This window comes from Nyctereutes procyonoides, unplaced genomic scaffold (genome assembly GCF_905146905.1).
Source record: "Nyctereutes procyonoides isolate TBG_1078 unplaced genomic scaffold, NYPRO_anot_genome, whole genome shotgun sequence".
In the NCBI taxonomy this organism is placed as follows: Eukaryota; Metazoa; Chordata; class Mammalia; order Carnivora; family Canidae; genus Nyctereutes; species Nyctereutes procyonoides.
Genome location: NW_026575139.1, coordinates 3,010,313 through 3,022,848, shown reverse-complemented (window position 1 = coordinate 3,022,848; position 12,536 = coordinate 3,010,313). Strand labels below are relative to the sequence as shown.

The 12,536-nt window shown below is 50.4% G+C and overlaps 1 long non-coding RNA gene across 1 annotated transcript in view; it reads right to left on the bottom strand.

Moving 5' to 3' along the window:
- LOC129495868 (uncharacterized) overlaps positions 1-12,274 on the bottom strand; it is a 28,543-nt gene extending 16,269 nt beyond the window's left edge. Inside the window, exons 1-2 of the long non-coding RNA XR_008661634.1 lie at positions 12,130-12,274; positions 11,255-11,482 (exon numbers count right to left, since the gene is read on the bottom strand). This is a non-coding gene — a long non-coding RNA (uncharacterized LOC129495868). The remainder of the gene's footprint in view (positions 1-11,254; positions 11,483-12,129) is intronic.
- Positions 12,275-12,536: the final 262 nt, after the last annotated feature.

Below are 12,536 nucleotides of genomic sequence, written 5' to 3'. Positions count from 1 at the left end.
GTTGTCCATACCCAGAGCGTGTACCCTTTTGTCTCCCTGCGTGTCCACATGGAGGACGTGTGAGGGTCAAAGTGCCTGTGTGGTGTCTTTCCTTTGATCCTGGGTATGCCTGTCCATGGGTCTGTGAGTGGCCTCCAGAGCCTGGTCTCAGCTCTATTCTTGTTGCTTTCTAAAATTTAGGACTAACAAGCTAATTTTATAAATGGATGAAAGATTTTCACAGGCCATTAACAAGAGAAGATATATACATGGCTAATAAGCAACATGAAAAGACCCTCAACATCATGAGTCCTAGGTGAAATACAAGTAAAAACCCCAATGAGCTGCCACTACATAATACTACATCTTGGAAAGATGGACAAGCCGGAACCGTCAGAACCAAACAAACCAAACAAACAAACAAAAATGTCCGTGCTATTGTACATGTAAGATAGTATAAGCAGCTCAGAAAGCAGTTTGATCATTTTTTCATGGTTAAATACACACTTACCCTATGACCTAGAAATTCCATGTACAGACATTTGCCCAAGAGAAAGAGAAATATATGTCCGCAAAGTAATTTAGACACAAATATTTGAAGTATATTCTTTCACAATAGCCCAAAACTCAAAACAATCCAAATGTCCATTCACGGATGAATAGATAAACAAATTATAGCGTATCCATGCTTGGAATACACTTAGCAATAAGATGAAAAATAGCGATACTCACAGCAACATGGGTGTATACCGAAAATATTATGCTCAATGTAATAAGCCAAGCTGAAAGCATATATAACATATGATTCCATCTTTGCACAAAGAGCAGTTGAGTGGCTGTCATGGCAAGAGGTGGAGGGGACACGAAAGACCTATGGAGGGAAAGTATTCAGTCTTGATTGTGGCAGTAGCTACCACAAGTCACATCTGTCAAACCTCACGGACTTATACCTTAATATCTTTGATTAATAAAAATTTCAGACCCATATTCAATGGGTAGTTTACTTTTGAAAGGGATACGGTCTCTCCAAAGTGAATTAATAAACTCTGTTCCTTAATGTCCACAAATAATTATGCTTGCAATTAAATCCTTCACTATGGCATTTACTGCAATAAAGCCAAATTAGAGGAGCAACCAAACGCATAAAAATTAAACATAAAGGTTTCGAGTTGATCAATAAATGACAAATGCGTATCTACGAAAACAAGATCCTGACTGCACTGTGTGCAGCTATGCCCCTGGCCAGTCCACACTGCCATATAGCAACGTCACTGGGTGGACACGTTCGAAACTCAAAGTCCCAATCTCCCTCTGTCGTCAATGGGATGCGTGGCCTCAGGCCAGTGAGTTAAAGCTGGCTCATCAGATTTGCAGTCTTCTGGGTCTGAAAGATGCAATGCTATTCCTAGAAACAAGGATGAAGCTAGCAGGTGCCATGATGTGGTCATTGCAGATTTTATTTATGAGCATTAAGGAGAGGTATGGGGATCAAACAAGCAAGAGGTCTGCTTATTGGAGCTTCCCCCAGTTTTCCCTCTGCTGAGAATGTCTTTATTTCATGTTCATTCCTAAAGGATGTTTTCAGTGGGTGTGTTCCATGTTCCTTCAGCGATTTAAGGATGTACCATCGCCCCTGACCTTCATGGTTTCTGTGGGAGGGTCTGCAGTCACAGAGCTGCAGTTCTCACATGGGCCAGCCCAGAGCCACCAACAGGAGGGGAGGGACCGTGTGGTCCCTCACACCAGAAAGAGAAGGCTTTCCTTGGGACTTTTCCTGTTCACATTAGGGTTGTTGTTCCAAGTTTCCAGGCCAGAACTCAAAGGAGAAAGTGGGGGGTGATAGGTGCTCCCTGATGGGGAGCTTTCCCCAGTCAGCCTGCTGCCATTTCTTTGAGGAGTCTTCAGAGAGCTACTGCACACAGTCTTCCAGGTTTGAGCATCCATCGGTGGGAGACACAGCGGCATGTGCTTACCCTGACTCGGTCCCAGTTATGGTACCTGGCATGCCACAGGTTCTGTGAGGGCAGAGACCTAGTCTAGCTTATTAATCTGACTGACCTGAGCCCAGTGTTTTTCACGTAGCTGCGTCTCCTCTGAAATTCACTGAATAAATCAATAAACAGTGAAGACTAAATTAGATGATGTTTGTAAAGCAACCGAGCCAGTGTAAAGTTGTTCAATATCAATAAATGATAGTGTCTACCATTGCCTGGAGAGACCTGAAGCTGGAGTGTCGATCTTCTTTATATTCCAACTACTGAACACAGAAGCATTCAAAACAGAGCTAGAGGCTCCTACAAGTCACTAACCTGTTTAAGTAAATGAGGCACCTCTCCAAAAATGTTATCCATAAGCCCCAAGAAAATCTGAGTGTATCCCATATGCAGATGAGAATTTTAAACATGATTTAAAACACATGGGTGGCATTTCAAATTAGCTGAGTGAAAAGATGGGTTTTCAAGAAATCATGTTGGCTAGCCATTTAGGGGGAAAAAAAAAAACCTTAGATGTCTTTCTTACTCTCTCTTCCCAATTAAATCCTGGATGGATCTGAATAGAAGTAAAGCCACAAAGGTCCTAGGTGGATGTAATTGAAGAGAAAAAGCCATAAAGGTACTAGAAAAAAAACATAACTAAAGAGCACGTAGACCTATGATGAGAAAGAACTTTCTAAATAAAATACAAAATCTCATACCGTAAAGGAAAGAGTTAATAACTTTGATTTCATGAAAATGTAAATCATTCCTTGGGGAGGGGGATCACTACAAAATCAGAAGGCAGACAAAAGTTGAAAACGTGAATTTATTGTAACAACGTTCAGAAAAATATGCGCACTGTTGTGCACGCGTGCACACACGCACAAATACAAGCAGTATCTAAATTAGAATTCTTTGAAAGAGGAACTCCTACGCTTCTCCCTTACTTTGGCTGACAGAGGGAGGTATATCTTTTGGAAGGGACCCTCGGTCCCTAATATTTTGAATTCTGCTCTATGTTGCAGAACCCCTCGGGGTGGAGTCTAGGAGTCGCACAGCTACCAGGGTGCCTTCATGTCGTCTCCCCACATTGGTGTCACCGGTGTCAGGCGGTCTGTGGCCTGCTCAACGGCGCTCATTGTCCCTGTCCCACATCCCAGACCACCCCCTCCCGGCTGCTTCTCCTGTTTCCCAGACCAGTGAGTTAGCAGAAACTAAACAGGGACCGGGTTGCAGGGAAGTCCGGGAAATGCAAGCTATAGGGCAGACCCTGGAAGGTCAGGGGAAGGAATGGTCACATCACGTTTCTCTTTCACCAGATACGATCGGGGACTGCACGAAGGGACTCCCCAAAGTGGAACCTTCCTTTCATTCCCCGGATACATGTGGTCTTCCAACACACGACCACGTTTTCTCTCATAGGTTTCTGTTGGAATTTTTTGTAAGTGGGGTGGCCAAAAATATTTTTTGTCCTAGTCTTGCCTGGATTTGGTGTCAGGATTATGCTAGCTTCACCAAAGGAGCTGGAAATCATCTTTTTCTATTCTGTAGAGCAGTTTATATAGTACAGGTGACGCCCACTCCTTAAGGAGTTAGAGCGCGCCTGCCAAGTGGCCTGGGTCTGTTCTCTGCCAATCATCGTTGTTCTGTTGACACGGGAAGTCTTCAGGTCACCTCTTCCATTTCTCCCATGGGTTATTTTTCTCTTTAGGTTTTTCCTAAAGTGGGGGTCCACTTCAGTTCATCCCTTCTCAATGATTCCTAAATAATTTTTCATTTGCTCTTCCACCCAAGTTATCTAGAAAATTGTTCTGTAATTTGCAAGTGGATGGATTTTTTTTTTTTAATTTAAGGTGGCAGAGGGGTTATTCCCCAGGACTGATTGGATTTCCTACTTCTCCCTTGTGTAGGGAACCCACATTCTGTTCGGGGTGGCAGTCTGCCCAGCTCTCAGGCAGGGACCATGGTTTGTCTGAAGACATCCTGGGGCTTCTGTCTCCCATCGCCAGTGACTCACAGTGCCAGCCTGCTTTCCCAGGGCAGCCACATGACACCATCCAGCCCGTTTTGTCCTGCTTTGGCTCTGACAGTAAATACCTGGTGCCGCGGCACAGCTTAGAGGGTGAACCCAGATTGTGGGCTAAGCCTGGGCTCAGCTCCCATTCTATCCGTTATTGGCTCTATAACTTGGACAAGTCACTGCGTAGCTCTCTGCCTCAGTTTCCCCACATTTAAAGAGGAAAATCTTATAGAAGTGTATGATAATTTAATGAGTGAAAATATAAAAAGGGGCTCAAAACAATGGATGACACCAAGGAAGTCATACAAAGTGCCATTACCATAGTAATAATCAATATTATTAATATTATTATTAATTAATTATCAATATTAATAATTATTAATGCTATAATAATCGTTGCTGTCATCTTGGGACTGTGGGGACAGAGAGCCAACATAAAGAGAACACAGCGCAGAAGGAAAGAAAGGGCTTGGATCCTCAATGAAGATGTTGAATGGAGTCTGGAAAACCCACCTCTAGACACTCAAAGAACAATAAATGTCCTTCCTTAGGTCCTCTGCTAATTTCTGTTGAATGCATTCTAACTGATATGCTTGCTTATATTTTTCATTAATTCAAAAACAGGTCTCCAGCACTATTCTAGACTCTAGGGACACAGCTGCGGAACACCAAAGAAACCCTCTGCCTCTGGGAGCTCAAGTTCTTTTTATACTAATTTCTGATTGTTTTTCACTGAAGTCGGAGAAAGTAGCCCCATGAGCTCTGCTTTGGGGACTCTACTGAGACTCCGTTGCTAACACGATTTTTATAATTGAAAAGTGGAAAGCACTTTTGAAAAGAACACACGTTCTCGTTTGAAAAGAACGCACACAGGCAAGCAGCATACAGGAAAAGTTAAGGTCAAGATTCATTTTCTTTCTTTCTCCTCTCTCTCTCTCTCTTTTTTTTTTTTTTTACATACTGATGTCCCGTTGTTCAAGCACCATTTGTTGAACAGACTACTCCTTCTTCACTGCATTGTTTTACACCTTTGTCAAAACAAAATGGCCATGTTTGTGAAGGCAAAGCGAGAGGAGGAGAGGGGAGGGAACAGAGGAGGCGATCGCAATGGAAAGGTCTAGCACGAAAACACCCAACGTCGGCCAAGTTGTGGCGGCGCAGACACAAGTCATTCCCCGCAGGCAGGGTGTCGTGGACACGGCCTCCGCGGCTGAGTCCACCCCTTCCAGCTGAAGTAGGTCCTCGCAGGCTCCCAGGCGCGTTCTCAAGCAGAAAGGCTCACAGACGTTCGACAAAAAGCACGAACTAGAATGTTCCCAGCAGCAGTATTTGTTCGGCCCCAAAGTAGAAACTAGTAGCTCCTCGTCGTTGGCAGCAGAGGCCCGCTGGGGCACAGCCACACAATGGATCGCGGTGTGAAAACGGGAAGGAACGCTCTAGCACGACGCGCGAGGATGCGGCCAAATCTCACAAACATAAATGCTGGAACTGAAGAAGGAAGACATAAGGGGACATACTGTAGAAGTTCGCTTATGTAAAGTACAAGAACAGGCAAAGCTCATCTGCCCGGTTAGAAGTGGGGCCGGTGGCTTCCCTTGGTGGGAACGGGTTGCGGGGAGCCCAGGGGTCCTGAGGCTATGGGATGCTCTGTCTCCTGACCCGGGTGCCCAAGGTCTGCCCGGCTGTCGCAGGCACACATACGCACTTTTCTGCACATCACACTTCGAGTAAGAGTTTAGGAGAAGAGAGAGAGGGGGAAAAGCAGTGGTCCTCCTCTGGAAGGCCCCCACAGTGAGAATAAAATCACCCCTAGTTCTGCAGGTGGGGGTGCACTCTGCCCGCGCGCTCCGCACCCAGGCACCTGACAGCAAAGCCACGAGCTGAGGCTCCCCGCGTCTAAGGTGCAGGTCCCGGGGGTGCAGAGGAGGCTGAGCGATGAAGCCCAGGACAGGACATGCCCCCACGGACTTCGAGTCCTGCTGAAGAAAGGGGACCCCACGGCCGACACACTCTCCGAGCTAGACCGCACGAGGGGCCAGGTGACTGTCCCCTGGTCACGCTCAGCCCAGGCGGTCCCGGTCACTCCGCCTTAAAATCCCGACACGTCCTCACGAGCTGGTCTGTGCCACAAACACGCAGCGTTTTGAAACTGGCATCTTGGGCTGTACTGCTAACGCGGCGTGTCGCTAAGGCAGGCCGTGGACCCCAGAGGGGTTGTTAGGGAACCAGCTAGAAGCGCTGAATGTATATGCCTGTCTACAGCACTGACATTTTATGCAATTTCCAGAGCTGCACAGAGCCCCTGCAAGCTCCTACTGGGAGCGGGAAATCTTCTTTCTTCTTTCTGAGACTGGAAAATTGCTCGGTCCTCTCGGGGGGAAAGCTGCAGGAATTTATGCTCTTAAAGGCACAGAAGTACCCCGTGACCGGGAGTAGCTATTTCTACCTCTTCTCTCCATCCATCTCTGTCTCTGTCTCTCTCTTTCCCCTGGCTTTGGGGGGCTCAGAGCAAAGATGCTGGAAAGACAGGCCTGTATGTCCCAATATCACCAGCAGAGACTAGGGAGAGAGAAATCTCCCACCCCCAACCCCTAGACTCCCATGTAGGTCCCAAGATCGCTGCCACTTCAGCTGCGGAGAACACGAATCACAGAGCCATGTGACACGAGGGGTGTAACGGGCGGACGCCATCCACCATTAATAAACTGTCAAAATTACCTAGATATAAAATTTCTTTAAGAGTTGCGCCATACAGCGGTCACTTTTGCATCATGATGTTAAATAATATTTAGTTGGTTTTTTATTTTTACTTATTTATTTTTAAAGATTTTATTTATTTATTCATGAGACACACACAGAGAGAGAGAGAGAGAGGCAGAGACACAGGCGGAGGGAGAAGCAGGCTCCCTGCGGAGCACCCGATGCGGGACTCGATCCCGGGACCCCGGGATCACGCCCTGAGCCGAAGGCAGATGCTCAACCGCTGAGCCACCCAAGCACCCCGATATTTAGTTATTTTAGTAAAGATTCCCATTTTTGCTACAGAAGAAAATATATAATATAGCCCCTAGCTCTATGCCACAGACGCTAGGCTTGAGGCGAAGGCCAGGGACGTAGTAACTCTGACATCTGGAATCTCCGCCGTATCTGTAGAGAGCAGTCCGTTGGGTTGAAACAGCGTTAAGGACTAAAACCACCGAATTAAGCTTGCAAAAATATTGACCTTGTCCTGACGTGCTAGCTGCATCATCAGCATCCTGAGAGCGTGGCCGCTCTCCACGGCCGCGGCTGGAAGGGCTCCGCGGTGTCGGTGCACACACACACGCACACAGACATGCACACAGACATGCACACACGTGCACCCGGGGAGCTGCTATCTCCTTCCAGAGGGCCTGTTAACCCTAGAAGTGGAGATTTCGGTTCAATCCCAGAAGCACCTGGACCTGACTTCCCCGGGCCGGCACCCCCCAGACGGCACCTCCATAATTTCCCGGGAAACCCTGCTGGAGCCAAAGGAACCTCAGACATCGCTGTACGGGTGAGGTGAGGAACAAGACCAGAGGCGCGAGCAGTTTGTCCAAGGCCTCAGAGAAAAGCCCAACAGGGCAAAGACGGAGCCTGCACCTGCACCTGCCCCCTCCCCCTTCCAGGGGCCACCTGGGGAGACAGAGGGAGAGGGGGTCACAGCGTTCACAGTAAGGGCTGGGCCCTGAAGCTTTCCACCTAACACCCCAGGAACCCAGGACAGGCACCCCCGGCCCCGTGCACAGGTGGGGTGGCAGTGACATGTGGAGGGTTTGCCGCTAGGGGTTCAGGCGAGAGTCCAAAGTGTAGCCTCTCAGATCCCGAAGCCCCTGCCAGCACCCCCACTACGACAGCCCTCGCCTCAGAACGTCAGCTCCATGCCTGAGCCTAAACCCGTCCCTGAGGAGCTCCCCGTGGGATCCCGATGACCCCGGATCCACCACCATCCAAGGGGGCTCCTGCAGCTCAGCAGACCCCTGCCTGGCAACCCCTTGCGGGGCTTGCTCCTCCTCCCACCCCCACCCAGGTCTCCAGGCCCTCCCCGGTCACCCAAGTCCAAGCGAGTTCCTGTTGACTCGGTTCTAATAAGAGGTGAGTTTTCTGGAGGAAACAAACAAAAAAATCCCTCTATGATTAAAAACTATAGACGTTTTCAACAGCCCCTAGGTGGGGTGCATTTAAATGATTCTTTTTGGGCCTCTCTCCTGTGCGTGGCCACTGACTGTCCTCATCCAGGCCCGGGGTCACAGCCAGCAGCCTCCAGGGAGAACCCCCTTGAAGAAACTCAGCCCAAGTGCAGGGGTAGGAATAGATGCTCAGGGAACCCCCAGAGTGGACATTCACCGCCCCCCTCCCAGGGTAGAGGAGGAGGAGGAGGAGTCTGACAGTGGAGGGCAACCAAGGATCTGCTCCTGCTGCCGGGACCCCAGAAGCAAAACTGCTCCCTTCTTCCCGCCACCTCCGTCCGGAGATGTGTCTCCTTGTCACCTAGCCCACCTGAGCTCAGGGACACAGGGTGCAGAGGGCCAACGTAACCAAGTGCCACAAATCGGGCCACTTCCATAACAGAAGTGCCCCCCCCCCACAGTTCTGGAGGCTGTGGGTCTGAGATCAAGGTGCCGGGGGGTGGGATCCTCCGGGGCTGAGGGGGGATCTGTTTGGGCCTCTCCCCAGCTCCTGGTGTTTCCTGGTGACCTCTGTCATTGTTCAGCTGGTGACAGCGTCCCACCCCCCGCCCCCCACTCTGGCTCTCCACCTCCATCTTCACGTGGTGATCTCCCCCTGTGCATGTGTATGCAAACTTCCCCTTCCGATAAAGACACATTGGATTAGGGACCCACCTTGTTCCAGTATGACTTCATCGAAACCCATTACATCTGCAGCGACCCTGTTTCTGAATAAGGTCACGTTCGGAGGCAGAGGGGGTTAGGGCTTCAACACGCGAATTTGGGGAGGACACAGTTCATCTAACAAAAATGCTGAACGTGAGTCCAGCTCCGCTCTGTCACACCCCTGCCGTGACCCCGAAGTGTCACGGCACCAGCTGGCCACATACCCCCGTCATCCCAGAGAGGGGAAGGGAGCACCTGCCTATAGGGTCATCATGAGCAACCAACGAGACGAGGAAGCACCTCTGGGGTGCACTCCACCGCCAGCCTTAGCGCGGGCTCAGAAGGCGTCGCTAGCATGACCCCCACGCCAGCGGCGCTCCCCCCACCCCACCCCCGGTGGTGCTCAGGTGTAAACAGCCCTTCCCTCACTCCCTGCCAGCAGCAGCGACTGCAGAAGGACATTAAGAGCCAACAACTCTTTGAAGCACCGTAAATCGAGAGGCTCAATTGGCTGACGTGCAGTTCTTTCCCCCCGGCCCGCGCTTCCCTTTGACGCATTCCTCGTGGAGCTGGGCTCCAGATGTTGTCAAGAGAGAAGGCATTTGCGAGGATGTCTGTGTTCAACTGCCCGTGTTGGAGATTTATTTACTTGATTTATTCTTACCGGATTACCTCATTTACATGATTTATCCTTGTTCCAGAAAGATTTGAGGGGATATACGGCGAATAAAACCCATTTTGGTTAAGTGGATCTGCACCCCACAATTAGTGGGAAGGGCCAGAATAACTGGAAAACACAAGTAATCCCCAATTCCCATTTGATCTCACAGCTGGCATCTCAGACCAGATGTACCTCTTTGCAAAGGCATGTTATTTTTAAACTGTGAGGCTCAGCCTGTTTAGGTACCGTGCATGTGATAATGTGAGGATGGGGTGCCTGAGGATGGGGGGTGGGGGGTCGCTAGCACAGAAAAGCAGGATTCCCCACCAGCAGCACGGAAGGAGAGAAGGGAGGCTGGACCGGGGAGAGAAGAGGTGTTAGAGATCCACCGGGCCTAACGCTATGCCTTTCCTACTCAAATTAAATCCCCAGAGACCGTCTCTTTGAAATTGCAGCTTAACTTTGGAGCACTCTTGGGGGGCAGGAGCAGGTCAGAGGTTGGTCATTAGCCATTCACTTCCAGAAAGCCACATCTGAGCCTGGCTCTTGCCACCTGGTTCTGGTGATCCGTGAATTTGGCCCCTGGTGACTCCTTTGCCACATTAAACACAGCATCGGTCACAGTGAGCAAGCTGGCAGGCTCTGCTCGGGCCCCATCCCCTAGGGGGCCCTGGCTGGGACCAGGATGACATGCAGCACCTGGCCAAGCACTCCGGGAAATGCGGGGGGCAGCTGCTTGCTCACGCCCTGCTCTCCATGGCACATACAGCCCCCCGCCCCGCACCAGCCCCCGCTGCACTTGTCCACAGCATCCTGTCTGCAACCTGTCACATGCAAACTCCCTGGTGGCCCAGAGGAAAGGGGAGAAAGGTGAACACTGAATCTGTATTTGGTGAGAAGCTGATGCGACTGCACCCACTACCTGGGGAGGGGAGCACCATCGTGCCCCAGCCTGCTCTAAAGGGCATTTGCCCAAAGCAAGAGGATGCCCTTGCAGGTGCATCATGCCAATGTTCCCTCAGTAGGTTCCTAGTTGCAAGACCCCTTTGGGTCACCCTGCACGACAGCCAGTGTTCCCACTGAGCCACCCTCCCAAGTCCAGCACATGCTGCCGTGACCATACAGAGCCCCATGTGTCATCCTGCATTCCCTCCATTGGCATCAGCAGCACCTGTCCCTGTCAGCAGCCCGAGGCGGCACTAGGCCCGCCTGTCCATCCCCGAGCAGCAAAAGGGAAGGGGGTCCCACCTCAACCCCTTCTCTAATGGGAGATTCCAGAGCTTCTGTGTGAACATGCCCACCTCCCTCCAGAACCTTCTCTGTGAGCCAGCATAGAAAAGGAGGGCGGCCTTTGAAATGCCAGGGAGGCCCCTTGTCGCCTCTCCCAAGGCAGTGGGGACCCGCCTAACACACTTTAAATTAGAAGTTGGCAAAAGCGACAAGAAAAGACCAAGAACATCTGCCCCAAGGTGATGGTCTGTCTAAAAGGACTCTGAAGAGGTGGGCTGCTTCCCTGCTGATGGTCTTGAGGTCTGGCCCGAGGTCACAGCCTCACTGTGAGACACGCATGGTGCCCACTGGGTGTCACCTGCCCCATCCCGCCCTCCCACTTGGAAAACCGAGGGTCCGTCCTCTAGGACATGGGGAGGCTGAGATCCAGGGCGCACCTGAGACCTCGCTTCCCTTTGATCTCCGGGGCACCATGCACCTGCAGGAGGGGAAGAGTTTGCAAAGGTCTCAAGGCCAGGGGTGGGTTTCTAACCTCGCTTCCGCATCAGCCGTTATCTGCCACCAAGCCTTCAGGGCGCCATCGCATTGGCTGCCGGGCCGGGTGAATTGAAGCTACTTAATACATCCGTCCTGGTGCTGCCTTGTAATTAAGATTCCAGGAATAAAGTAACGCCGGGGGCTTTCATGGGCGATCTGCCTTCAGATGGGGCAGGTCAGCTTTAGGCTCAAGCGCCGTCCTAATGAATGGCTCCCTTTGGGTCTGAAAGAAAAGATGTAATCGGCCCACACAAAGCCCGTCCTGTGCAATTACAAGAATCCACATGGACGGGCTGACCTGTGACCTATGAAACAAAATGAAGATTTTCAAATATCACCAGGAGGTAAGGGAGAGAGGTGGCTGGTCAGCTGCTCCGGTCTTCCTACTCCCCAGGGCGGAAGAAAGAACAAGACTGGAAGCCCTAGAAAGAAATGGGGCAGACTTTGAACTGCCTTTGCACAATTTTTCGGTTGTAGGGTCTTTTACTGGGAGGGGGGATGCTAATGCTAATGCTCATTTTTTTTTTTTTTTTTTTTTTTTTTTGCCCTCGGTATCCAGACGCGTATGGCAAAATAGCTTTTCTTTGCTGTGGGACTCTACTGTGCCAGAAAGTTATTTCTTGCTAAACAAACCAGAATCTCCAACAGCCAAAGGATGTGTTCATTACGTTTTTCCAGAATAAGTAAGGAGGGTATATTTGGGGGCAGGGGGGTGTCTTGGTGCAAAGCACAGAAATACTCACTCCTTACGGGGCCTGGATTCCCGAGCACGGGGCCAACCGTCCAGGTTCGAGTGTGAGAACCTACTGAGGGCAAGTAAAAACTGTTTATCCATTCTTCCGTCCCCAGACTTGGGGAGCAGTGTCTCACCTCTCAGGGAAGGTCCTGACACATCACACGGCCGCTCATTCACCCATCGGGGACCCCCGACAGCAGGGAGGTCAAGGAGGGGCCGTAGTTCCTCGTGAAGTCTGCAGACGCGGCCTTCGCCTCCACGCCGCAGAGCCGAGCCGGGAAAACCTGCAGGGGAGCAGCGAGCTCTTCTTTCCTTCTCTTTTAAAATCAACACCCGTCCCCAGATTTGCTTTTGGCAAACATTGCTTAACTACCGCTGTTCTCTCTGAAGTCACTGGAGAGAGAGAGTTGGATAATGAGCTGGCATGCTCTTTTGAAATGTTTACTGTGTTCCTTAAAGCAAGGGACATGCTGGTTCCTAAACTAATTTGGGGTTGCTAGATCTTTTCTACTCTTTTTGGAGATCTGCGAAGTAAACACAT